The sequence below is a fragment of the Salmo salar genome, chromosome 01 (genome assembly GCF_965601325.2).
Source record: "Salmo salar chromosome 01, fSalSal1, whole genome shotgun sequence".
Lineage (NCBI taxonomy): Eukaryota > Metazoa > Chordata > Actinopteri > Salmoniformes > Salmonidae > Salmo > Salmo salar.
Window position 1 is genome coordinate 14,337,826 of NC_138291.1, and position 5,632 is coordinate 14,343,457.

A 5,632-nucleotide genomic window follows, 5' to 3' on the forward strand; every position below is an offset into this window, starting at 1 on the left:
TTTATCCTTTCACAAGATAATACATCCAACTGGTGTGGCATATCAAGAAGCTGATTAAACAGAATGATCATTACACAGGTGCACCTCGTGCTGGGGACAAAAAAATGCCACTCTAAAATGTGCAGTTTTGTCACAACACAATGCCACAGTAGTCTCAAGTTTTGAGGATGCATGCAATTTCTGACTGCAGGAATGTCCACCTGAGCTGTTGACATTGAATGTTAACCTCTCTTGGGTAGGTGGCACCAAATCGTCCCACCTACGTAACAGCCAGTGTAATCCCGTGGCGCGTTATTCAAAAACCTCAAAAATGCTAAAACTTCAATTTTTCAAACATATGACTATTTTACACCATTTTAAAGACAAGACTCTCGTTAATCTAACCACACTGTCCGATTTCAAAAAGGCTTTACAACGAAATCAAAACATTACATTATGTCAGCAGAGTACCCAGCCAGAAATAATCAGACACCCATTTTTCAAGATAGCATATAATGTCACATAAACCCAAACCACAGCTAAATGCAGCACTAACCTTTGATGATCTTCATCAGATGACAACCCTAGGACATTATGTTATACAATACATGCATGTTTTGTTCAATCAAGTTCATATTTATATCAAAAAACAGCTTTTTACATTAGCATGTGACTAGCATTCCCACCGAACACTGCGGGTGAATTTACTAAATTACTCACGATAAACGTTCACAAAAAGCATAACAATTATTTTAAGAATTATAGATACAGAACTCCTCTATGCACTCGATATGTCCGATTTTAAAATAGCTTTTCGGTGAAAGCACATTTTGCAATATTCTCAGTAGATAGCCCGGCATCACAGGGCTAGCTATTTAGACACCCAGCAAGTTTAGCACTCACCAAAGTCAGATTTACTATAAGAAAAATTGTATTACCTTTGCTGTCTTCGTCAGAATGCACTCCCAGGACTTCTACTTCAATAACAAATGTTGGTTTGGTTCAAAATAATCCATAGTTATATCCAAACAGCGGAGTTTTGTTCATGCGTTCAAGACACTATCCGAAAGGGTAAATAAGGGTGACGAGCATGGCGCAATTCGTGACAAAAAAATGCTAAATATTCCATTACCGTACTTCGAAGCATGTCAACCGCTGTTTAAAATCAATTTTTATGCCATTTTTCTCATAAAAAAAGCGATAATATTCCGACCGGGAATCTGCGTTTAGGTAAACAGACGAAAGAAAATTAAGCATTCGGTCGACGCGGGCACGCGCCTAAGCCCATAGTACTCTGATCGGCCACTTGCCAAAAGCGATAATGTGTTTCAGCCAGAGGCTGCCTCGATATCGTTCAGCTTTTTCCCAGGCTCTGAGAGCCTATGGGAGCCGTAGGAAGTGTCACGTTAGAGCAAAGATCCTCAGTCTTCAATAAAAAGAGCCAAGATGAAACACAACTCGTCAGACAGGCCACTTCCTACATGGAATCTTCTCAGGTTTTGGCCTGCCATTTGAGTTCTGTTATACTCACAGACACCATTCAAACAGTTTTAGAAACTTTAGGGTGTTTTCTATCCAAAGCCAATAATTATATGCATATTCTAGTTACTGGGCAGGAGTAGTAACCCGATTAAATCGGGTACGTTTTTTATCCGGCCGTGTCAATACTGGCGCGTGATGTTCAGAAAATGTATTCCCACCAAAACGACCGGTGAATGTGCACATCAATTTACAAAAATACTCATCATAAACATTGACAAAATATATAACAATTATTTTAAGAATTATAGATACAGAACTCCTCTATGCAATCGATATGTCCGATTTTAAAATAGCTTTTTGGTGAAAGCACATTTTGCAATATTCTAAGTACATAGCCCAGCCATCACGGACACCCAGCAAGTTTAGCCTTCACCAAAATCAGATTTACTATAACAAAAATGTTATTACATTTCCTGTTCTTCGTCAGAATGCACTCCCAGGACTTCTACTTCAATAACAAATGTTGGTTTGGTCCCAAATAATCCATCGTTATATCCAAACAGCGGTGTTTTGTTCGTGCGTTCTAGACACTATCCGAAATGGTAAATCAGGGTTACGAGCATGGCGCATTTCGTGACAAAGAAATTATAAATATTCCATTACCGTACTTCGAAGCATGTCAACCGCTGTTTAAAATCAATTTTTATGCAATTTATCTCGTAAAAAAGCGATAATATTCCGATCGGGAATCTGCGTTTCGGTAAATAGAGGAAAAAAAAGAAAGACGGGGCCAACCAGTGCACGCGCCTAAGCCCACTGTCCCCTGATCGGCCACTTGACAAAGGCGATAATGTGTTTCAGCCTGGGGCTGGAATGACGACATTCAGCTTTTTCCCGGGCTCTGAGAGCCTATGGGAGCCGTGGGAAGTGTCACGTTACCGCAGAGATCCTTTGTTTTGGAAAGAGATGTCAAAGAAAGCCAATAAATGGTCAGACAGGCCACTTCCTGTAAAGGAATCTCTCAGGTTTTTGCCTGCCATATGAGTTCTGTTATACTCACAGACACCATTCAAACAGTTTTAGAAACTTTAGGGTGTTTTCTATCCATATCTAATAAGTATATGCATATTCTAGTTACTGGGTAGGAGTAGTAACCAGATTAAATCGGGTACGTTTTTTATCCGGCGGTGTAAATACTGCCCCCTAGCCCTAAGAGGTTAAAGTTCAGTAGAGGAATGCATGGTCAAACCTTGGCCCTCTCTTCTCGAGGTAAGTTGGTCTAAAGAAAGAAACCCTGGGTGGGGGTTCATATACTGAACGTAGAAAAGTCTGTCACATGACGCCAGGTCCTGTCTGTGTCCCTGGGGGCGTGCCGATGACTTAGTTAAGACTTTGAACAGAAATACAATTCTCTCACATTAACATCAGTACATAGCATCTCAACATATTCCAAATAGCTTTATCCTTATTCATCAATTTTATACAACCATTTAGATGTAAGTCTCATAGCTGAGGCTATTATATAAACATTATTATGGTAATATGGCATTATTGTCTCTCATGAGTGTCACAACATTGTACCAAACGGACCAGTTCGTAGCTGGATTCTTCACCGATCTTTTATACCTTCTCCAGAACATAAATGTCGTTTGGTTCCCCCGTCCTGTAAGGTGGAAGAATTCCTTTGTCTCTCTATGAAACCCCTCTCTTTCCATACTGTGACCATGAGGCAGGACATTCTCCTTCGGAATTTATGGCTGCCTTCACACAGCCTTGTGTCAGAAGTATAGAGGTTGGGGGATGGTGCATAGAAAAGGCCTGGTGCAGAGGGAGGGGGTTTCAACTGTGCTCGCTGTACCCAAAGTGGGCAACGTCATGACACAACTTTCTGAAGGCTTTAGACAGCCAATGGAAGCCTTAGGAAGTGCAACGTAACCCCACGGATACTGTAGTTTCGAACGGGACTAGAAAGAAGAACTACAATTCTTAGATCCTTCACTTCCTGGTTGACTTTTTCTCAGGTTTTTGCCTGCCATATGAGTTCTGTTATACTCACAGACACCATTCAAACAGTTTTAGAAACTTCAGAGTGTTTTCTATCCAAATCTTCTAATAATATGCATATTCTAGTTTCTGGGCCAGAGTAGTACCCTGTTTAAATTGGGTACATTTTTCATCCGGCCGTGAAAATACTGCCCCCTAGCCCAGACAGGTTAATGTCTCTACCATAAGCCGCCTCCAAAGTTGTTTTAGAGTATTTGGCACCACGTCCAACTGGCCTCACAACCAAAGACCACATGTAACCACGCCAGCTCAGGACCTCCAAACCCAGCTTCTTCACCTGCGGGATCTTCTGAGACCAGCCACTGGACAGCTGATGAAATTGTGGGTTTGCACAACCAAATAATTTCTGCACAAACTGTCAGAAACCGTCTCAGGGAAGCTCATCTGCATGCTTGTCGTCCTCTCCAGGGTCTCGACCTGACTGCAGTTCGGCGTTGTAACTGACTTTAGTGGGCAAATGCTCACCTTCGATGGCCAATTGCACGCTGGAGAAGTGTGCTCTTCAGGGATGAATCCTGGTTCCAACTATACCGGGCAGATAGCGTTTTGCTGACGTCAACATTGTGAACAGAGTGCCCCATGGTGGCGTTGGGATTATGGTATTAGCAGGCATAAACTACGGACAACAAATAAAATTGCATTTTATCGACTGCAATTTCAATGCACAGAGATACCGTGACGAGATCTTGAGGCCCATTGTCGTGCCATTCAAACGCTTCCATCACCTCATGTTTCAGCATGATAATGCATGGCACCATGTTGCAAGGATCTGTCCACAATTCCTGGAAGCTGACATGTTACCCATTGAGCACGTTTGGGATGCTCTGGATCGACGTGTACTACAGCGTGTTTCAGTTCCCGTCAATATCTAGCAACTTTGCACAGCCATTGAAGAGGAGTGGGACAACATTCCACAGGCCGTAATCAACAGCCTGATCAACTCTATGCGAAGGAGATGTGTCGTGCTGCATGAGGCAAATGGTGATCACACCAGATATTGACTGGTTTTCCGATCCAAGTGCCTATCTTTTTGTTTACAGTGTGTGTGACCAACAGGTGCATATCTGTATTCCCAGCCTTGTGAAATCCATAGATTAGGGCCTAATGAATTTACTTAAATTGACTGATTTCCTTACATGAACAATAACTCAGTAAAATTGTTGAAATTTGTCTGATTTATTTTCAGTCTTCAGATAACATTCTAATGTTATATTGATAATGTACAGTAGCAGTGGAGGCTGGTGGGATGAACTACAGGAGGACAGGCTCATTGTAATGGCTGGAAGAGTAAATGCAACAATATCATACACATCAAAGATATGGAAACCACATTTTTGACTCCGTTCCATTAATTTTATTCTAGCCATTACAATGACCCCGTCCTCCTATAGATCCTCCCACCATCCTCCACTGTACAGTAGGCATTCATCACATGTTGGGATCAGTCAGAGTAATGAATTATGTGATTGTTTTGTTATTGCTGTCTGTTCTCTTCAAATAGGTCGCCAAGAATACAACAAAATATCAAACATAAAAGATGCCTAACATTACTTACACCAATGCTCAAATTGACGTCCCATGGAACTATCCCAAATTCATGATCTTTCAAACATTCAAGATTACTTTATTTACAAGGCTGGATTGATGTGCTGCTGATTATCAACAACACAGAAAGAACGCGGTCTTTATAAAAGAATGGATGACATCAGCATAGGCTAGTATACTCTCTATATGATTCATTCATATTATCAAGGCTACTATTTGTTGAAATAGGTTAATCCTATCTAATAGTGACCAATCTCTTTGTGTATGTAGGCTAATCCCACATATCTATGTTTGTGAAACTCAGGCTAAAGCCGTATTTTAGCAGCCCTTGAAGATGTCTCAGCAAAATTGCACTGATAGGCACACAGCTGAAGGACTTAATAGTCTTCCACATCAGGGACTCTGTGTCTAACTGTGTGAACCAGATCTTGTATCTATCTCCCACCATTGACCTCCCAAATGATCACGCTGCATCATTATGAGAATTGGTCTGGGCGGTACAGAGCAGAGTAGAGCAACAGGGCAGAGCGAATGAGCCACATCCGCCACTGGAGGGATCAAA